This window comes from Malus domestica, chromosome 05, assembly GCF_042453785.1.
Source record: "Malus domestica chromosome 05, GDT2T_hap1".
Lineage (NCBI taxonomy): Eukaryota > Viridiplantae > Streptophyta > Magnoliopsida > Rosales > Rosaceae > Malus > Malus domestica.
The window spans coordinates 32,326,718-32,350,704 of NC_091665.1; the positions used below are offsets into that span (position 1 = coordinate 32,326,718).

At 37.7% G+C, this 23,987-nt stretch overlaps 1 pseudogene; it reads right to left on the reverse strand.

Annotated features, from left to right (window-relative positions):
• Nucleotides 1-1,079: 1,079 nt before the first annotated feature.
• Nucleotides 1,080-23,987, reverse strand: LOC103419891 (transcription factor MTB3-like; annotated as a pseudogene).

Sequence of the window (23,987 nt, forward strand, 5' to 3'; positions counted from 1 at the left end):
TTCAAAGATAACGCGTGTATATTATATAATTGTAGTTTGCAACTTAACAAACGAATAACTTGAGTATGGGCATATGCTCCCTGTGAGCCTTCATTGGCTCCTTCCATGTTCATGTGGTAACGTTTTACAGACCCATTTTCGGGAAAATTGCTTTGGAAAGTGAAAATGAGTTTTCACAGTAGTTTGTAATAAGGAAATGAAATCTGAGATGAAGTGTGGTGGAGGTGAGACCTGTTATATACGGCCCTATAAATTTCAAATTGCTCATGCCCTTGACTAGTACATAAGCTATAATGTTAATTCGGAGCTTGAAATTGACTTGGGCCAATGGAACTTGAAGGTTCAACCATGGCATGCTGGTCCATATGTAATTAATCAATACACGCTAACTTGAATGCCAAACAGTGACACACTATAGTTTGGGTGCAAAGCAATAGTTTAAATTTTAATAGTCTTCTATGAGAAAGACGTGATGAGCTTTATACTCAGGTGGGGAAATACACCTGACAAGGACACGATGAGTGTTATACTCAGACAGGAATATATCATATAGCCGCCGTGACATATGCAAGAATCCGCCTTGAATTACAAGGCATATAGAAGAAGGATTAAAAAGTAAACTTTTTGGTGGTTGATGCAAGCCCTGAGGAAAGCATAACGCAGAGAGTCAAATTCAAACAATATTTTTAACACAGTAGGGGAATAGGTGTCACTCCTCAGCTGGTTTTAACACGACTGAACAAATTTCCTTTTTCTTGATTTTGATTGAGTCGTTTACGAGTCTTGACTGGCAGAGAAGCCATGACCAAAGGTTCCCAGCATCCCCCAAAAAAGGGGTACATATTTATCAGTCAAACTCAATACCCTTTAAATTATGGAGTTGGAATAAGCAAATCGTATGACCAGAAAAACTTGGGTGTAACTAGGATATATCCACATCACCGTGTAGCACTCATCACGTGGCCAAGTCACGTGTAGGAATCTCCCCTTACTTGAGGGCTGGCTCTGGCCAATTCATCTAAACATGCATGCATAAACTGTAAAACAGTAACTCATAGCATCCATTTTGGTTCCGAACATGTTCAAAATTACAAAGAGCTCTTTTTCATACATAAACTAAACAACTCGTACAATAATATCAATCTGAAGTTATATAACAAATCATCACGAGGTGAAGACACTCATCAGTTATGGAAACGTTAGACTCTTGAGCTACAATTTAATGTTCCCTAAGTGTTCTGAAGACTTCAGAAACCGGGTGAGAATCCAATGGGCAGTTCATCCTCACAACTGCATCCTCGAGGCGTTCCTGAAAATCAATCTCTGGAACCGGCAACTGCTTTCCCTTGTTGTTTACCATCTGCTTTTCAGTTTCCATGACTCTCATCTTCTTCTGGAGATCGGTGATATAGGTAATGGCATCACCAAGAAGAGAGGCTTTATCCATCTTCGATATGTTAGGAACAACAGCTCTTAGTGCATAGAACCTCTGGTTAAGCTTCTCGCGCCTCTGCCGTTCTGCTTCCACGTGATTCAATGGTTCTTCTCTCCCATTGGCAGGCTTTCTCCCTCTCTTTCTGGGTTTCCCCTCATCAATTTGTGCCGAGGACTCATCCTTGAGCAGCTCCGAACTTGAGACTCTTGTCTGAACATTGAAACCGTCAACCATCATTCGGTTCATTTGCGGAAACAGTTTTACTTCACTATCCTCACTTCGACATCTACTGATTGTAATTCAAACGATTCTGGAGGAGATGTAAAATTATATTATATATTTATATATACTAAAAGAGAAAATGAACCGAAACACTGTTAATAAGCACAGTGGATTTCCGATTTTACCCCCAATTATTTTATGGTATTCCGAGTTTGGCCTTTTGTCTTGTTGTCAAATTGGGATGAATTATGTGATACGTGGGACTCCCAGCTTCCTCCACCTTTTCCGTCGCTCACCGCTTTTTCCACCTTTCAAGTTTCAACCACCGCTACCCTCCCACGCCTCAGCTCTCTTTCCTATTCATACATCAACCCAACTTTGGTTCTTCTTCTTCTTCTTCTTCTTCTTCTTCTTCTTCTTCTTCTCTAAAAGTTTCCAATTTCCCCAAAACCCTCCCCTCCAAATCCCCCACTACCTTATTCTCCCTCGCAAAATCAGATTCCCCCAAATCCTTCCAACCCAACAGTCCAATTTTTCAATCTTTACTCCAAGAACTAGCCGTGAGCATCCATTTCCCATTTCGAATTTCGATCCTTTAGGTCAAGTTTTGAACCTTTACTTATTGTCATTGCTTAATGTAGTTGTAATTTAAAGTTTGATTTTTTTTCGGTTTTGTTATTTCCTGTGCAGGACAGCTTTGATCTTTCGGATGACTACTTGGCGCAGCTTCCGAATGATTTCCGTCTCGATGTGAGTTCATTTTTTCAATCTATGTTTACCCAATTGTTGAATTTGATAAAGAATGTGATTTTTAGATGGCAGAGTTATCTCAATAAGAAACAAAAGATAGGTTCATGTAGAATATATTACATAGCAAAAGTTGGGGATTAAGCTATTTGCGTTATTTGGTTAGGAAATTGCTCAATGTTGTGTTGTTTGTGTGATTGTGTTTATCCATTAGGTTTGCAAATATCATAGTTTCAATATTTCATATGATTTTGTTGTTGGGCAGTTCTTTCAAATAAGTTTTAGCTCTGTTATTCTGTAATTATTTTGGAATTTGATGGTGTTTAGTAATGTTGCAGGTGATTAACAAAAAATCTCTTTCAAGTGCACAGGTAGGTAATAGTACTTACTTCTTTGCTTTAAATCCTTACTAATTTATCATACGTAATGATTCAATTGAGTTGTGTATTCTGCAAGAGGATTTGTGCAGACTGATGGACTTGGTGTTGCTTAGGGAGCAACATGCTAGGACTTTACTTATTTGTAGGTGTGATCCAGTTTATAACATGGTGGAATAAATATTGGATGCCTGATGATCAAAATAAACAGAGGTATGTAATTGGTCTTTGTCCTCTTATCTTTTTACTATTTTGTTGATTTTTCATTGTGTGAATTTAGATATGAATATGCGTTTTTAAGTTATTCAAACATTACAAATTATAAATGTAGGATTAAAGCAGGTTTGGTTCTTCAAGACTCCAGCAAAGTGGGGAAATAACACGCCATTCTTAGGAAAATGGTTGGCTGGAAATTAAAATAAATGGATCTCCCATAACTCTTTAGATATGATAAGCCTATTGTAGGAGTATAAGTCCAGAAAATTAATGTAGACATGAAAAATTCACTTATTCAGATGATTGTTCGATGGAAGAAACATAAACACACACACAAATGAAGCGAGCAAGATATGGGAACTATAAATTTATAACTGCACAAAGATAAAGAAGTTCCCTTAGAGCAAATTAAACGAAACAGAAAGAAAGAAAGAAACACTATGTGAACATTTGAGATAACAGTGATAATGGTGGCTGGGGTGTTAGAAATTGCATATAACTTTCTGTTTTGATTGAAATGGTTCTTCAACCATTTCAAGAAAATATTCTATACATGCATACGTACTCATTTCTCTACAATTTTCGAAGATCTTATAAATCTTTTCCTATATTTATGCTTAATGTTTCTCTCAGTTTACAATTCGGCAGAAGGTGTATATTTCCGTCACCCTTTATTCATACTTGCATGCTGAGAATTGTGGTACAAGAGTTACTGGGGAGATGAGCAATTCAATAAGTCTACTTCTCATATGTTGCTCTTAACGTGTGTCGGTTTTAATTATTCATGAGCAATTGAAAATTTATTTTCACTGATGGTACACTTATATTCATAGATCAATATATGTTTGTTTTTAACGTATCTTATTAAATGCATTTGGAGAAAGTATTCAATTTTTTTAGCAATTAAGAACATTGCTCCCTCCTCAATAACTACACTTTCCTTCATTCATCTTTACTAAATGTCAAGATTTACAATAACAATCTTTTTTTTTTTTTCAATTTTGTTGAGGGGGCTTAATGTTACCATTGATGAAGTCTGTGAAGCACTTTTGGAAGGTAAGTGGTGATATTCAATTATTGCTTATTGCATTTTGTCCAATTTTATTGGAAAATTTCTGAATTAGGTGTGTGCTTTACCCGAAGAAGTCTCAGAATATTGCAATTCTTGCTTATTGCATTTTATCCAATTTGGAAGGTAAGTTGTGATTATGGAACAATGTATTGAAGAGCCATTTGTTTAGTTCGTTAGTGGAATTTCGTTGGTTATGTATTTCCGAAATACTTGATATAATTGATAATTAAGGTTTAAATATCATAAGGTTCCTTTTGTTTAGGATAAACAAATAAGAAGGAATTGAAGAAGTGGGTTTGGGTTAGTGTAGAGAACTGACACAGAATTGTACTTGCTATTGCAGGGAAATGAAACAGAATTGTATCTTCAACAAAATTATCGAGTGGTAGCAATTGGCGGATTGTCTAATCTTTTGAAGTAATTTCATTTCCAATTTTATTTGTCTTCCTGTAATTTCAAGTCAGATTACCGGGGAATGCCTAACTTTTTTGGCTGTCAATTTTTGTTTTTAGTCCATTTTCTTTGCTACTGCTGTGTTAGGATTTTAAACTCAACCGTGAAATTGAGTATAGGCCTTTTTGGTTGTACATAGGTTCTTATTGTGGAGTAGATACAAATATGCCATGTACATATTCTACTATTTAAGTAATGAACAAAACTATTCTCAATGTTTCTAGCTAATCATTTATCAACTTTAACGTTATTTTAAACCCGCTGCGAAGTGCGGGTATTCTTACTTGTCTTCTTCTATTTTTGGAGTAAAGGAAATGTTGACTGATTGTGATTTTGGACCCCCAAGACTTAGTTCCCGTCCAAATATCATTGGAAATGCCTTTGCCTGAATAGGACTAGATTCCCCAAATGCACTTCTGACCGTATCCACATAACTTTGTTCTTCCGGAGTTGATTTGACCGAACCGAGTTCCACAACTCCTGATTTCATTGGTACAAACACCACTGTCTGAAACCCAGCCAATCTTGCTAAAAATGACCTTGACTGGTAATGATGTAAACAACTACCGGCATCCGAAACCCATATCGATTTTCCAGACTTGTATGACTCCCCTGGACCACAGTGTGAGATCGAATCAAGTTGAAATGCATAACACATTGAAGTGAGATGAAACATCTCCACATCTAACACCCCATCCAACCTCCTTGCATAATTATCCCCATTCAAACCGCCAAAACACGCGTGGAGCTTCTCAAGCACCCACTTCTTCACCTCTTTTTTCTTCTGCATTGCCTCCAAACTACTATCCCGACTAGAATTCACGTCCCCAGCTCCACCGCCCTTGGTGTCTCTGCAATGCCCATCACCCCAAATCAAGGCAGGTCCACCAGATTTCGAGCTAACAGCCCGCCAGAAAATGGCATACTTCCAAGACCCACCTAGACAACCGCCTAAATTGTGACTCACTTAGACAGAAAATAGATAACTTTCATTTTGCATTTTATTTTTCTTAATAAATTACAAGAGACTTGTTAAATACTTATATGAACACACGTTATACGCTTGTTCCTCATTTTTTCATTATGTTTCAATACTTCATAATATATATGTCATTATATTTTGTAATTTATGATGAAATTATGTATATTTCAAGTATAAATAGACACTTATTTACACGAAATATAATGCATTTACTTAAATCCGCCTAGTTCGTCTTGTCACGCCCTGATCCCGACCTACATCCAGGATCGACGCGCGACAGTAGACTGTAGGGGGATGCCAGGAAATACAAACTGAAATACTGAACTGAAAACAACCATAATCACATCTGTTTAAGGAAAAGTATAGGGGTAACCTAACACTCCAAGCCCTTTGAACTCAGGTTGCTACCCCAAAGCTCCTCATATCTACTACCACCTGCACAATCGCCCCTACACCGTGGGAAATGGTGCATCGGGCAAACAACAACCCGGATAAGCCGCAAAGCTAATGTGAGTGACAATAATGCGACGTATGTGATGACGTTAAAAACCAACCATCGATTCAGTTTAGAAACGTTAAATATAATTTTTTTTTCCTCCTCTTGCGGCTAAAGTTTGTCTAAGCCACTACCCCCGATGTCAGCATTTGGCTTTGGAGTCGGCAGCAATCCTTCTTCATCTCGTCATTGTCTTTCTTTTCCTATTTTAGGTAGTGGTCGATCTCTCACTTTGTCGAGGAGAGTCTTGTGGTAATTGTGGTCACTTTGTCTTTCTGAGGAGGAGAGATTACGGTTCTATAGCAGTTATGATTTATTACACACCGGATCTTAAGGGAACAATTATTGTTCAAAGTTCTAAGGTGGTGACTTTGTTGTTTGTGTGCTTGGCAAGAATTATGCGGAGGAAACTCGGCATTTGTTGGAGTTGACTTGTAGCAACGTTTTTACTAACGATTACAAGATCATCAAAGGGTGACACTGTCTTGCCTTCGTGTGGTCATTTTAGTGGTTCAAAGGATTCACAATCAGGTTTTCTTGTCGTTACAAAGTCTTCAGGTGATGGTACAATGTTTAACTTATGTTTCTTGATAGTGTTATTACGTCCGGCTCATAAGGCTTAGACCTTGTGAGCTTATCTTTCCTGTTCGCTAGGAGCAGGTCTCTCATGATTGAGGAATCGTACTTCTGAAGAGTTTATTTTATGTTTTGACGGTTTTTTTTTTTGTTTGTTTTGGTTGTGGTCTCGTTGTTTGTACGCCTAACAAAGGACTATGACGACATTTTCGTGATGTCTCATAGCAAGGCATCTTTGCTGAAGGAGTGTCGTCTTTGTAAGTTCATAAAAAAAGATGCAAGGTTTTGTCGACGAGTGTTTCTTTCTATTTGGCTAGATGTGGTTATGTAGGGTAAGTTTTGTATAGTCTTTTTGTTGTGTTTGAAATTGTATTCCTAATGGATGATGTTCTTCGTTATATTTGATTAATGACCTTACCTTAAAAAAAACTTTATATTCCTTATTTAATTTACAAATATTACTGGCTAATTAGTACAACAACAACAACAACAACAACAAAGCCTTTTCCCACTAAGTGGGGTCGGCTATATGAATCCTAGAACGCCATTGCGCTCGGTTTTGTGTCATGTCCTCCGTTAGATCCAAGTACTCAAGTCTTTTCTTAGGGTCTCTTCCAAAGTTTTCCTAGGTCTTCCTCTACCCCTTTGGCCCTGAACCTCTGTCCCGTAGTCACATTTTCGAACCGGAGCGTCAGTAGGCCTTCTTTGCACATGTCCAAACCACCGAAACCGATTTTCTCTCATATTTCCTTCAATTTCGACTACTCCTACTTTACCTCGGATATCCTCATTCCCAATCTTATCCTTTCTCGTGTGCCCACACATCCCACGAAGCATCCTCATCTCCGCTACACCCATTTTGTGTACGTGTTGATGCTTCACCGCCCAACATTCTGTGCCATACAACATCGCTGGCCTTATTGCCGTCCTATAAAATTTTCCCTTGAGCTTAAGTGGCCTACGACGGTCACACAACACGCCGGATGCACTCTTACACTTCATCCATCCAGCTTGTATTCTATGGTTGAGATCTCCATCTAATTCTCCGTTCTCTTGCAAGATAGATCCTAGGTAGCGAAAACGGTCACTTTTTGTGATCTTCGCTAGATTGCTCCGGTCATTAGTGTGGATAAGTATATAAATGGATAGAGATAGGAAAGCAAACACAAGATGTACGTGGTTCACCCAGATTGGCTACGTCCACGGAATAGAGGAGTTCTCATTAATTGTGAAGGGTTTACACAAGTACATAGGTTCAAGCTCTCCTTTAGTGAGTACAAGTGAATGATTTAGTACAAATGACATTAGAAAATATTGTGGGAGAATGATCTCGTAATCACGAAACTTCTAAGTACCGGGGTGTGGTATCGTCTTGACTTGCCTTATTTGTCTCATATGTAGATGTGGCATCTTTTCTGGAAGTACTCTTCCTCCATCCAGGGGTGGTATCTTTAACTGGTGGAGATGCACAAGGTAATGTATCAATTTCACTTGAAGCTTACTTGTAGTTTCAGGCTTGGTCAAGCGCGATACAAACCATGTAGTAGGAGTCCCCCAAGTCGCCGAGCTAGGGGATCTGCTGAAAGAGGTGACAGACAAGGTAAGCAATCAGAGCTCCGGCTGATTGTTCACATTCTCCCTATCTTGCAGGCAGCATGAAGGACAAAGAGAAGAAAAATGAGAAGAGATGATATGGGATACTTTTGCTTTTGAAGAAGTAACTTTCCACAGGCTTATTCTTGAACTGGGCTGGAGGGTTTTCTGGTTTCCTCCAGAGTATAAGGCCGACTGAAGAATTTGAGGGTCAAAACAAGTCCATCAAATCTAGAGTACGTTTGACCCTGCTGATATGGGATACTTTTGCTTTTGACAGAGTAGTGGATGTATCGGCACGTGTGCTATTACGCTTGTCTCCACATGCTTCTTTGTATCCTTCTCACTTGCTCTATCTGTTCATCAGGCAGATGCGGTATCTTCCCTGGAAGCATAAGATGTTGAAGATGAGTACTTGAGAGCAATGCCAGGTAAGTACTCAGGTAAGGGGTTCCAGGCAGTCAGTTCCTGGCTGGAAGCTTGATTCCAAGTGCTGACTGATTGCTCTCTTTCTCCTTGTCTTGCAGGTAAGAACAAGGCCAAAGGAAAAGACAGGGAAAAAGCATGATATGGGATACTCTTGCTTTTAACCCTGATGATATGAGATATTCTTGCTCTAGTATAGCTTGTTTGCAGAGGTATTATCGGGGGGAAAGAAAGCTGAATATTTCGAAAGGCTTCGTTGGGAGTGCCCTCTCAGATAAGAGGAAGGGTTGAGCATTTTTGCAGGTCTGCCTGTCCGTTGGGGATGGAGGTCGACATATATAGGAGTCTCCCTAACATCAAGTAATAATGCTATTCCTTTACCCTGCTTGGTCATAGCACGGTAGTGGGAGCTGTCAGCTTCACATGTTTTAACTCTGTCAGAGCACTTTGAAAAAGTGGTCTGTGGTATCTGGAAAGCTGATGTTGTGTGTGAAGATTACAGACAAGCTTTATCCAAGGAGATCCAGCTTTTGAAGTTGGAAAAGTGGTGCCTCTTCGGTTTTCGAACAAGCAATCCTGTCGGGGATCTGGCTCTCGAGATTCAGAGAACGATGCCTCTTCGATTTTTGAGAAAACAATCCTGCTGGGGGTCTGGCTCTCGAGATTCGGAGAGCGGTGTCTCTTCGATTTTTTAGAAAGTAATCATGTTGGGAGTCTGGCTCTCGAGATTCGGAGGGCGGTGCCTCTTCGATTTTGGAGCAAGTAATCTTGTTGGGAGTGTTTTCTCGAATGTGAGTAAAGGTTGGGCATGTTTGCTAGTCTACATTGCCACGAAGCACAGAGGTTGACACACATGGACTTTCCAATTATCCAGCAGTGGTACTGTTCCTTTACCCTCTCTTCGATTTTTGAGAAAGTAATCATGTTGGGAGTCTGGCTCTCAAGATTCGGAGGGCGGTGCCTCTTCGATTTTGGAGCAAGCAATCTTGTTGGGAGTGTTTTCTCGAATGTGAGTAAAGGTTGGGCATGTTTGCTAGTCTACCTTGCCACGAAGCACAGAGGTTGACACACAGGGACTTTCCAATTATCCAGCAGTGGTACTGTTCCTTTACCCTCTCTTCGATTTTTGAGAAAGTAATCATGTTGGAAGTCTGGCTCTCGAGATTCGGAAGGCGGTGCCTCTTCGATTTTGGAGCAAGCAATCTTGTTGGGAGTGTTTTCTCGAATGTGAGTAAAGGTTGGGCATGTTTGCTAGTCTACTGTGCCACGAAGTACAGAGGTTGACACACCGGGACCTTCCAATTATCCAGCAGTGGTACTGTTCCTTTACCCTTGTGGGTAATAATATGGTAGCTAGACCTTCAAAATTTATGTGTCTAAACTTTGTTAGTGTTGTTTCTTTGCTATTCTTTTACCCTTCTTGGTCAGAGCGATGTAGTGGGAGCTGCAAGCTTCACGTGTCTCAACTTTGTCAGATAACTTTGGCAAAGTTATCTGTGGTACCCATGAGCTACTGTTGCGTGTGGGAAGTGGGTGATTGAACAGTACGATTCATGTGCTTTCTACTTTACCAGAAATCTTCGACAGAATGCCCATAATTTCCGCAGAGCTGAGTGTGCGTGTGACAGGTGCTGACAAGGCTGGAAAAGTATGTGCCTCTTCGATTTCTGAGATCGGCCCTCGTAGTCTCTGAGCAGCCCAGCTTTTGAGAAAGCAAGCCTCTTCGATTTCTGAGATAGGCCTTCGTGGTCTTTGAGCAGCCCAGCTTTTGAGAAAGCAAACGCCTCTTCGATTTCTGAGCAGGCGCCTCTTCGATTTCTGAAGCTTCGTCAAGTGCAGATTTTTATAGGGGCTGGCATTAAGTTCCAAAGGACACTTGAATCTCCACCAGTAGAAGCTCCATTCTTGCACTTCTAAGATCTTGATTTGTCTGACCTCTTCTCTCTTCAACACCTTTGAAAATGTCTGGCCCCTCCGACCGTCGTTTTGACTTGAACCTTGTTGAAGAGGCAGCCCCGCCTTCTCCAGACAACATATGGCGCCCATCCTTCGTCTCCCCTACTGGTTCTCTTACCGTTGAGGATTCCGTGATGAAGAATGATATGACCGCTGCGGTAGTGGCCAGGAACCTTCTCACTCCCATAGATAACAGACTACTTTCCAAACGGTCTGATGAGTTGGCTGTTAAGGATTCTCTGGCTCTCAGTGTTCAGTGTGCAGGTTCTGTGTCTAATATGGCCCAACGCCTATTTGCTCGAACCCGCCAAGTTGAATCATTGGCGGCTGAAGTGATGAGTCTCAAACAGGAGATTAGAGGACTCAAGCATGAGAATAAACAGTTGCACCGGCTCGCACATGACTATGCTACAAACATGAAGAGGAAGCTTGACCAGATGAAGGAATCTGATGGTCAGGTTTTACTTGATCATCAGAGATTTGTGGGTTTGTTCCAAAGGCATTTATTGCCTTCGTCTTCTGGGGCTGTACCGCGTAATGAAGCTCCAAATGATCAACCTCTGATGCCTCCTCCTTCTAGGGTTCTGTCCAGTACTGAGGCTCCGAATGATCCCCCTCCGATGCCTTCTCTTTCTGGGGCTCTACCGACTGCTGAGACTTCTCCTAAACAACCTTTGTGAAGGCTCCCTCTTGTTTGTTTATTTTGACTCATGTATATGTACATATTTGTAACTTATCAGGGCTATCAATAAATAAGTTTTCCTTCATTTCAACGTATTATGTTAAATACACCAAAGCCTTCTTCGCTAAGTTCTTTGAATTTTCTTTTGTTGAAGCTTGTATGTTGAAGCTTTGTGAGTGGAGCATGTAGGTTGAGGTAGTGTTCCCTTAATTTCCCGAGTGAGGAAAACTTCTCGGTTGGAGACTTGGAAAATCCAAGTCACTAAGTGGGATCGGCTATATGAATCTTAGAACGCCATTGTGTTCTGTCCTGTGTCATGTCCTCCGTTAGATCCAAGTACTCTAAGTCTTTTCTTAGGGTCTCTTCCAAAGTTTTCCTAGGTCTTCCTCTACCCCTTCGGCCCTGAACCTCTGTCCCATAGTCGCATCTTCTAATCGGAGCGTCAGTAGGCCTTCTTTGCACATGTCCAAACCATCGTAACCGATTTTATCTCATCTTTCCTTCAATTTCGGCTACTCCTACTTTACCTCGGATATCCTCATTCCTAATCTTATCCTTTCTCGTGTGCCCACACATCCAATGAAGCATCCTCATCTCTGCTACACCCATTTTGTGTACGTGTTGATGCTTCACCGCCCAACATTCTGTGCCATACAGCATCGCCGGCCTTATTGCCGTCCTATAAAATTTTCCCTTGAGCTTCAGTGGCATACGGCGGTCACACAATACGCCGGATGTACTCTTCCACTTCATCCATCCAGCTTGTATTCTATGGTTGAGATCTCCATCTAATTCTCCGTTCTTTTGCAAGATAGATCCTAGGTAACGAAAACGGTCGCTCTTTGGTATTTCTTGATCTCCGATCCTCACCCCTAACTCGTTTTGGCCTCCATTTGCACTGAACTTGCACTCCATATATTCTGTCTTTGATCGGCTTAGGCGAAGACCTTTAGATTCCAACACTTCTCTCCAAAGGTTAAGCTTTGCATTTACCCCTTCCTGAGTTTCATCTATCAACACTATATCGTCTGCGAAAAGCATACACCAAGGAATATCATCTTGAATATGTCCTGTTAACTCATCCATTACCAACGCAAAAAGGTAAGGACTTAAGGATGAGCCTTGATGTAATCCTACAGTTATGGGAAAGCTTTCGGTTTGTTCTTCATGAGTTCTTACGGCAGTCTTTGCTCCTTCATACATATCCTTTATAGCTTGGATATATGCTACTCGTACTCCTTTCTTCTCTAAAATCCTCCAAAGAATGTCTCTTGGGACCCTATCATACGCTTTTTCCAAATCTATAAAGACCATGTGTAAATCCTTTTTCCCATCTCTATATCTTTCCATCAATCTTCGTAAGAGATAGATTGCCTCCATGGTTGAGCGCCCTGGCATGAACCCGAATTGGTTGTCCGAAAAAAATATATATGCAATAAAATACATGTATACATCCAAAATACACATACACGGCCAAGCATACACCTATTTTTACTTGCCACACACCCCTTGTTAATTTCAGTTTTTACATCTTCTCCAGTTTATTGCATCCGATGGCTTAAAATTGAGAGGAGGGTATGAAAAGCAAAAGGAATAATGTGTGTGTGTGTGTGTGTGTGTATTATGCACATTTCATCGCTTGCTTGTGACTTTTTTAGAGTAGGTGCTTCAGATGATCTCTGAAGAGCTTCCACTCGTTGATTATAATCAGTTGCAATGGCCGTTGCCGCGTTCAGGGGATGCACGGATTGGGACCAGAAGGTGGCACTGAACCTCTAGCCTGTGGCAGAAGCGCCGTCTTTGGAACAAAAGTCTTCGGCTTCATCGTGCAGCCCAGAGGTCGAGCAGCAGCTGTTACATGATCAGAGGGTAATTTGGCGGTCAAAATGATCAAGAGAATAAGCATCAATAACTTCATAGCGTGCATGGTTTTATATGGTGACCGAAAAATGATGTCGAATGTGCTTTCTCTCTATGGAAAGATGGAAGATAAGGTGTGTGGAATAAGCTTTCTTGTGCTGAATTTATATAGAGATTGAGTTAAGAACTACAAGTGGGACATGAATTCAACTTCGAAACTGCTAAGAAAAGGGGGGCTGACCGCATGAAAGATACACAATTTGAGACATTCTTAACGAACAAGTTAAGGAAAAAGGAAAAATAAAAGGAAGCCAAATTACACAATTTATGAGGAAATTGTTGGAATAGGATCCTCTCCTGATCCTCTTTGTGGGGATCCGGATGATCAATCAATCGAGTTCGTTCATCGTACATCGTGCGTTTAGAAATTATTTTGAATTTTTAATTTTGAATTTAAAATTGAATATAAATAGTACTTAATGAAATTAACCGTACGATGTACGATGAACGGACATGATTGATTGATCCCTAGATCACCACAAACTGGATCTGAAGAGGATCCTCATCCGAAATTGTTTACATTTTTTTAGCCCGCCACTTTGGTCAAAAGAAACCAATTATATATATTATATTTGAGGATTTTAAGGTAAAAGAGTCTCACATTATGAAATGAAACAGATTGAACTACTTCTAATATTGCCAATTGATTTTATGGTGGAACCCTAACTTTCTTCATAGAATCAGAGCACGTGCTCCATGTCACCCAATTCTTGTTGTCCAAGTGTTTGACTTGAAAATTCGCTATACGTGAGGGGTCGTGTGAAGATGTGAAGGTAAAAGAGTCTCATATCAGTGAAAGGAGAAACATTATGAGGGTTTATAAGAAGTTAAATTACTCTCCATATTGCCAATTAGCTTTAAACTCCAACTTTCTTCAATATACATAAGTGTTACCACACACTAGGATTGTGTATCTAAGTATAGTGATAGATATGTGTTTATGTTGGATTTATCCAATATAAATCAACCTTTAAGTGGTCTACTACATGTAATAGGAATGTAATATTGGAGAATAATGTTAATTGTGATTTGATCTCTTAAAAATATCAATTCTATATAAGGTGTCTTATATTGGAAATATGATTGATGGAATCCTTAATAATATATGATTATGATATTTTACTTGAGAGCCAAGAAAGGAGAGTTTTAGCTTTCCCTTATGGATGGAATCTAAGACTTTTTGGCTAATATATAAACACTGGTCCCTGCTAACCCTAGACACGACAACTAAGGCTTCCCATAGAGCATTGTCATAAAGCTAGGAGTTTACAGAAGAGTTGGTGTTTTCTGTTTGTCACGGCAAACATAAAGATTGAAATTTTATCGATCACGTCTTGATTGCATGGCTGCTACATCTTCGACAACTGTCATTGGAATCAGGTCAGTCACTCATTTGTTTGTGTTTTAATTGTATAACCTTGTAAGGCTAACAATTGGTATCAGAGCCACTGGTTATATGATTAAAACCTATTAAGTTTGAAGTTTGATTATATAATATTTTCCTTTTTGGATTGCGGTTTTGATCTTAAAATTCAAATTGTGTTCCGGGTCGATGAGGACTTCTTGAATCAGACACATCTGCGGTCATGAACGAGATCTACGCCCTGCATTGGTTCAAGGACGTTCACGTGAGAACCGTCCGTGTATTGGTCGGTAACCTTATTCCAAACGTAGGCTTTTCTAATTGAAGCACCTAATGATGATATCAAATTAACTATAATAAAGGAAGATTGATATAGTTGATTCATTATTTTATGGAATTGTATAATTGGAATACCATGGTGCTTAACGTTTTCTATTTCACATATGCATCGCATATGAGATCTTGATGGAGGTGGGTTAAAGAGCGGATAAAGCGCCGAGGCATAAAAAAACACGGTCGTCAGTATCATGAACTCTGGCATCGCAGTACACACGGTCACATCTCCACTCTAATTGGTTCCAAACCCCAAAGGCTGGAGTAGGACCCCCACCAAATATCAACCTAGCTATTTGTGCATTGATGGTCTTAAACTTTAACTAACGGACGTTAAGTTACTTCCAAGACATGTGTAGCCTTGCAGGGAATCACATATTTTGCTATCGGATATATGAAACATAAATTGGTAAACTAATCATTGTTGAATGGTAGGTTTTCAAGCACTTCAAGCTTTCTTTCTTGTATTTAGTTCTCATAAAGAAAGATTGGAATCGTTTGCTCATCTTTACTGAATTAATTATGACTGGAAGAATATGGCATGTTTTAAACTTTCTATTTCGATATTCATGCCAATGTTTTTGGTTGAATTGATTTAGTGGTAGATACAACTATTTTGGCTAACGTTGTTGTCAATTTTGTAAGGATATACAAATATGTACTTCTGTAATAATGTTGTCAAGAAAGAATATGAAACATCTCAAGTTAGCAAGCTCGGTAAAGTCTCCTATCAAAGCAAACAATTTTGATCATTATATGTGTCAATTGCGAATTAATTAGTTGATCATGCATATGGTTAGTTTTGACTATTAAGTTTTAAACTTGGTTATCAAAACAAAGAGAAAATATATGTTTTGAACATGATTAATTCTTATATGCATATAAGTGGCATATAGAACGAGGGAAAAGTAGAATTTTTAAGACATGCCAAGATGCATGCATATAAAAGTGCAAATCTATCTTGTTTGTTTGCGGCTAATTTTGTTAGTGCCACATGAGAGCGAGCTTGCTGGAATCAAAATCTCCAACCGCAGGTTTAGGGCGGGTTATTACTGCCACACGCGAGAACACCTGTGTGAGGTGGGTCCTGGGTGGACAGGCGACAAGGGGACACTAACCACCCTTCAAATGCCTCACGGATTATTGCAGGTTCTGTTTTTGCATTACATGATTATGTGTAGTAAATATATATAGACTGAATTGGATAGCCATGTCATTGGTTGCTGTCGGAAATATCTAATATGGATTCAATTTTAAGTATGCAAGCATGGAGCAAAATTGACATATGGCGTGTTTTATTAAAAGGATTGGGTTGTCCTATATTGCTTTAAGCTTGAGATGATCTTATATAAAGACACAAATGTGTTGATTAGTAATGCAGTATGCTAGCACTTAAGTATGATGGGGGATTAATTCAAGTACGGTTTATAATGATATTAACTCCATACGGAATTTGCATGACTAATCAAATTAGTTTTGTCTACAATTTTGCTTTCCTATCTCAGTATAGTCATTTAATTGTACATGACTAATGCATAACTTATGGATTGACTGAGAATGACAGAAAGCATCCAATGACAAGAATGAGGGTATAATACAAGTGAATAAGGTTTGTAGTAATTATGTGACAATTCTCATTTGTATTTTTATCTATTCTTATATGAGAATTTTGGTTGGTCATGTGATTATATATATGTTTACAAAGAAGTGATGAACATATGAAGGCATGAGGTATGTAATCCATTCAAAGTATGTGGCTTAATTGATAAGCATGAATTTCCAAACATGTATTATTGTTTGTGGTTTTTCCTATGCCTAAAGAATTTAAACAGTGCTTTGATTAGTAAATTTTTATGTGTCATAAGGGGAGAAGAAAATAAACTTTTCAAGGCTAATGTAGGGCATATATTGGAGATGTTTTCTATGGAAGAAAAGAATTTTGGTTGTTCCTTTTATTTAATTTGGTATTTACAAAGCTAATGCATGATTTTAATGCTATGTTTAGTAGTTTTGTACTACGGAAAGAAATATATAAAAGGAAAGGAACCCATTTGATATATATTTGAGCGATTTAGCTTTTAAATTAAAGGAATGTATTGTTCTTTCCCATTACATAAATAATTTCTGTTTTAAGTAATTGACTCCATAATGATAAGTATTGACATTCGTGTGGTGGAATAAAACTTGTTCTATATGTGATTAATCTCTTTCAAGTATGCTGTCAGGTTTCTTGAGATTAATTTAATGTCAAAGGGAGTCCTGAAGGAATTAGTGCCATTTGTTGGCAAGACTTGACGCTCGAATCAGGTTATCATAATTTTGTCACTTACAGTTGATTAATTCATGTGACTTTTTGTATTGTTTCAGGGCGAAGTTGATAAATGTCTTTTCAACTAAAGCAAGCCACAACGACTTAGTTGATGATGAGACTGTGTTTTTGAGTTACTTCAGTCAACTTTGCATCTTAATTAGAATAAAAGGGATAATCTTCTTGCCTACAGGTGTGGATTATTTCTTTTAGTTTAATTAAGATGGCATAGTATGGGTTTTATTTTACAAAAGTTGTGAAAATCTTCATCTTGCCTACAGGTGTTGAAGTTTTTCATGAAGGTACTTTTGTGACATAAAATCTAGTACTAGAAACTAGTTAATTTTCTTGCCTACAGGTGTAAATTAATTTAGTTTCATGAAGTCTATTGGGGACAAAGTTCCATGCCATCAGTTAAAATATTTCCACTATGAGCCCATAATAGGTTGTGGTTTTAAGGCATGGAAATCGGTTGCATCATGACATATTTTATCTCTTCATGAGACTTGTTGATGCAAAGTATTGGACCCATGAAAGTTAATCAAGGATTGCTAAGGTACACATTTGTTTAAGTCTTATGCTTGTAAATCTTTTCAATTGAAACTATGATGTCGGTTTAGAGGATGAATTTTGACTACTAAAGTTTCTTTTGGACATCGAAATTGAAATGATATGAAATTGAATTTGTTATGGATGCATAAATTCATGATAGATGCACATAATTGTTTCTGGCAGATTGCGTGTCTTGAATTAAATCGGGTGAATGACACGTCTAATGGTCACCAAATGACCTGAATTTTGGATATGTTCAACATATAGATGTCTACTATTTGTCTGCAAATTTTCGTAATTTTCTGCCATCTATGTTAATTATGGTGAATTTACTACTAACCCATACTCGTATAGACAGTTTTTACTGACAGATTGTGTTGGTCTTTTTGAGACGTCACTTTAGACTACTATTTTGACCCAAAATAGCTCCATATTTTTATTTTATGAATATTAGTATGTCTATTTTGATCAGTATAAATTTGGTAGCAATCAAGCTTGTAAATTAATTATGATTAATTCTAAAGTGAGTGTACCTTGCTACTGAAATTCTGGTTGACAACTTTGTGTTGGTTGTAATGTCTATTTTATTGTGTCTAAAATATAAAGCAATTTTATTTAGGTACATTTTTGAAAGAGTGTTTGCCCAAGTGGGAGAATTAGTGAACGAAAATTGGGCTTCACACTCATTAACTTATTTGCAAGTATAAACTCCGAGAACTTAGTGGGAGTTATTCTAAAATTGTGAGCATTAAGTGGACTTGCATGAATCTATTAAAGCATTATTCTATCTTCATGAATTTGGGTTACTCGAATATCTATAATATGTTTAAGTTACATGCGTACATTTTTCTGTTACTTGCAATCATTTGGATTTCTCGGTTGATCATTTGTTTTGGGGCTCATAAGGACTTAGCATGAATGTGAACTTATTAATACATATAAGATGGTTGTTGGATGCATGTTTTGTGTAACAGCGGTGAATGCTTTCATTCTTTGTTGTACCTTTCATTGAGGTAATATGCATTCATTGACTAAGTAAGGCTATTCCCAAAGGCATATTTTCAAAAATATGATTTAAGTATTGATTTGCAAATTAAGTAATGATGTTGCAGATCAGTGGGAGTTTGAGTTTAGTAATGCCTTACATTTGCAGATGACCTATAAGGTATGTGTAGAATCCATGTATTCATTTTAATCTCCAGTTGGATTCATTAAGTCACATTTTTCGTGTGCTAGTCAATTATCTGATGAAATATATATCGGATATCAAGTTGTTATCAAATTGCATATTAAATGGCATGGCATGGTTTGTGCACTGCCTCAGTTGTGAGGATTTCCATCTTGCCCGCAGGTGTTGGAAATCACTATGAAAGTAACTGGTATGGTGCATAGATCAATGTCAAAAACATATTAATTCATCTTGCTCACAAGTGTTGAATTAATTTGTTTTATGAAGTTTTGGGATATTTTACTTGGACATGTGCCTATTTGGTATTTTCAGTTGTGTCCGTTGGCTACAAACATTGTTTGTATTGTTACTTATCTAATGAAAGTAACGCATGACTGTTTTGGAGATGTATTCACACCTGCAGGTTATGGTCGTTTCATTAGATGAAGGATATTTGCATTGGCAAACTAAAGGCTTTGAAGAAGCATAAAGTGTAACATGTGTGTTACAATAAGGTGGACCTGAGATGATATAAAGTAAGACATTTTGGTTAATTTAAAGTTTCATCTCTTGATCATAATTTGTGTTTCATGTAAATGTGGATCTTAGCATGAGTGATTATGAAGGTTCTGGGTTGTGTCAACCCTACAACCTTGTTAATTCCATGTTAAGAAATGCATTTGACAGAAGCTACATTAAGGACGAGATGTAATCACTGTTACATGGCCACTAAAGTGACATTAGTCTCCAATCTCAAGTATAAACGTGAATATTACATTTTGTAGACCAAGTGGGAGAATGTTGGATTTATCCAATATAAATCAACCTTTAAGTGGTCTACTACATGTAATAGGAATGTAATATTGGAGAATAATGTTAATTGTGATTTGATCTCTTAAAAATATCAATTCTATATAAGGTGTCTTATATTGGAAATATGATTGATGGAATCCTTAATAATATATGATTATGATATTTTACTTGAGAGCCAAGAAAGGAGAGTTTTAGCTTTCCCTTATGGATGGAATCTAAGACTTTTTGGCTAATATATAAACACTGGTCCCTGCTAACCCTAGACACGACAACTAAGGCTTCCCATAGAGCATTGTCATAAAGCTAGGAGTTTACAGAAGAGTTGGTGTTTTCTGTTTGTCACGGCAAACATAAAGATTGAAATTTTATCGATCACGTCTTGATTGCATGGCTGCTACATCTTCGACAACTGTCATTGGAATCAGGTCAGTCACTCATTTGTTTGTGTTTTAATTGTATAACCTTGTAAGGCTAACAGTTTAACCTTAATCTAGAGCGGTTGCTAGACAGAGTTTTCATGCGCACTTTCGACCTAGGAGAGTTTTGCAAAGTAATGTGAAGCAATAAGACAAAAAGGAAAACATAGGTCATACGCATATACCAAAACTCAGTACACATTGATATCTATTTCGTTTTTAAATTTGGGACTTTTGTAGATATGAAAAAATATATAAGGAAAAAGAATAATAGAGAAGAAGTGGTGAGAGAAAAGAATAAATAAAAATGGATAAATACGAAATCTTAAAAGTGAAAAAGCTTAAAATAGTTTTGAGTTTGAATCAGTTTTCTTCTTGTGTATGCTTCTAAAAATTCAAAGAAAAATGTATTTCTTCCACATTTTTGTACCCGTTGTTGTTCTACTATATTCCTCTCTATTTTTAACACAAAACTAAAAACTAAAAACTAAAAACGAAAAAACAGAATGTATTTCATGCTCTCTAGTTACAACTTCATACCAATACACGTGAAATTGAAATTCACCTGCAATGAGGTGTCGATTTTTGTTGTTTTGTATGATTGCCATTTTTCATAGCACGCAAAAATGTCAACCTACGTTTATACGCGTTATGAGCGCCGAATCAGTTTAATAGACGTGTGGCTTTTGTTTAATTATAATGAGTGCTAAAAAGTAAATTCGGACAAGTGGTCATCTACCACAGTGGTGGAAAAGAGCGTTACCCTTACATCACGATGTGAGTTCGAACTTTGTCAGCTTCTTTATCTAACATCTAATTTAACAAATTTATCGTCTGAAAAAAAAAAATTGTAAACTCGGTTATTTTTGTCGGGAAACCTTATCCTGTTCATGTTGACCTCACTGGCACAATGTTTTTTGTTTGTTTTAATTTGATTTTGGCATTTGGGCTTTTGATTCCCTCACACAAATGACACCCTTGCTATGCGCTTTATGATAATAGCGTGCGGGTTCGTTAAGAAGTTTTTTTAAAACGATCTTAGTGAGTATGTCTTGGAAATTCAAAAGTATTTGAAATATTTCTTTCAAGAAGCACCAATTATGTATTTCTTGCAAGAAGCACTGCAAGTGTTTTTCTAAAATTTATTTGCATTTTTACTTAATTGATTCCCTATTTTTACTAAAAATGTTTTCAGTTAATTTAAAAGTACTCAGAAAAGAGTCTTTGTTTTCTATGGTGACATAGTGATGAGCAAAGTGCTTACGCTGCAGATTGTGTGATGTTTTATACAGAAACGGACGGAGGTTGAAACTCCTGGGAAAAAGGGCGCTGACTCATTACACGAACCCAATTGTCAAGTCATAATTTTAGATAATTAGATGAAATAAAAACTCAATTTATGCAACTTCCTTGCAATTTGTTGGAAGTTTTTAACACTAGTTTGCAGGCCCCCGCTTTAAACGTTTTCCGTACATCTATATTTGTTCACACACACACACACATATATTATAAAAGAATGGAAATAACTTCTTCTCTTCCATTTTTTCTTCAATATACATCGATTTCTGTTTGGTTCTAGTTATATATAATTAGGTAAATTAAGAAACATAAATAAACAAAGTGTATAAAAAGATAGGTAAAAAAAATGTGCAAAAGTTATACTTAGATAAATGAGTTAATTAACTAGTGAGTGGTAGTTACGTAAGATTTTTCTATCCACAATATAATTTAACGAAATTGGGTTGAAATCTACGTTTCTATTATAACAAATAGTGATGACAAATCACTAAAATAACAACAATCAATTATAAAACAAACGAGGAAGAGGGAACGTAATTTTGTTCGTGTTTGTTTCTTTAAACATGGTTTTAGTAAAGCCAATTTTATGCCTGATTCGCTTGCTAATTTTGGTTATTCGCAAAACTATGATTGTATTGGGCTAGATTTTGTTCCTCCTTTTGCTAGCCAAGCTTTAATTTGGGACTCTCGTTGACGTAACATTTGCCCGGAGACTTTGTGTTTTAATTTAATTTTCGCACTTGAGGAAAACAAATGAGAAAAAGGGTACTCAAGTCAAAGCTCAGCGTGTTTATAGATATATATATTGTTGAAAATGCTGGTGGGTGGTGAATGCCCAGTGCATTTGGTAAAGTTTTTAATGCCCATGAAATTTGGAATAGACTTTGGCAATTAAGGATGTCATTTTTCAAAACATGCGATGTAAATTTTTCAAACTATATGAACTTGTTTGTATAGAGCTGCTCTATAAATAAAGCGCTCATACTATGGTTAAAGTAGATAGAAAAACATACAGCAGAAAACAGAAAGAAAGAAATCTTTTCCTCCATTTTTTATTTGTTATTCTCTTGTGCTATCATTTTCAGTGTGACATTTTACACCTGCTTCATTCCATTTACTAAAAGGTTATCTTTCTAACTTTGACATATTTATAACACGTTATCAGCACAAATCTCTAAAATATAACTATTTCTCATTCCTCTTCGCCGAATGCAAATCATTTCTCTTCGCCGAACAAAAGAAAAAAAAAAGTTTCCTCTAAGGTTTTTACTGTTCATCTTCTTTCTCTGCCTCAACTGCTCAGTATACCCTCGCAATGAACTGTTTGCTCCATGCCTGCTTCTAGTTCTCAACCTAACGGTTACATACATCTTTGATTTCTTGTTTGATATAGATATTGATTACTAACCCAGTATTTATTTATGTTGATTTTACTGCAATCCAAGATGGTGCGGTACAATCGCCCATCTTGAACTGCAAATTTAATCTTATTGCCATCCAAGATGGTGTGGTATCATCGCCTATCTTGGACTACAGATTTAATTTTACTGCAAATTTTAGGTGGAGCGGTATAATCGCTCACCCTACCCTGCATATTTAATTTGCCTGCAGTTTAATTTCATTGCAATTTTAGGTGGTGCGGTATAATCACCCACACTGCTATGCGTATTTAAATTTTTCTGCTACTTGAGTGGTGCGGTACAATCGCCCTCCTCATTCACCCTGAAAATCTCAATCCAGAAGTTTCAAGTGCTTATCATTTTGGCCTGAAGATCAAAATGAAAAATTTGTAAGAACTAGAAGTTATAACACTATATTCCTCCAGGAATACATATTATTGCAAGTTCTTACACATCTCATTTTCTTTCAGAAAAAAAGAAAATGGCGAACTTGGCGAAGCTTGATTATGCTACCCTGGACATTACCAGAAGAATTACCTTACCTGGGTACTGGATACCAAGATCCATGTGGAAGCAGGGAATCTTGGAGATACCATCAAGGAAGAGAGCAACTCATCCTCTTAAGAGCAGGCAAAGGCTATGATTTTTATTCGTCGCCATCTTGATAAGGTACTAAAGAGTGAGTACTTAACAGTTGAAAATCCGTTAACTCTTTGGAATGCATTGAGAAGCAGATACAATCACTAGACAACGGTGATTCTTCCAAGAGCTCGCTATGAATGGACTCACCTAAAGATCCAAGATTTCAAGTCAGGGGCAGAATACAATTCTGCGTTGTTCAGAATTACCTCTCAGCTGAAGCTCTGTGGGGATACTATTACTAAGGAAAATTTGCTGGAAAAGACTTTCAGCACATTTCATGCCTCTAAAGTGCTCATGTAGTAGCAGTATAGAGCACGAGGCTTCACTGAATACAACCAGCTCATATTTGTGCTCCTGGTAGCTGAACAGAATAATGAGCTCTAGATGAAAAACCATAATTCCTGACCTACTGGATTTGAACCATTCCCAGAAGTGAATGTTACTTCCCTCGAACTGAACGCCACATCCTCTGGTGGCTATAATCATAAACGAGGACGTGGCCACAAACAAGGTTGGTGGAACAGGAAAAGAAAGAACCAT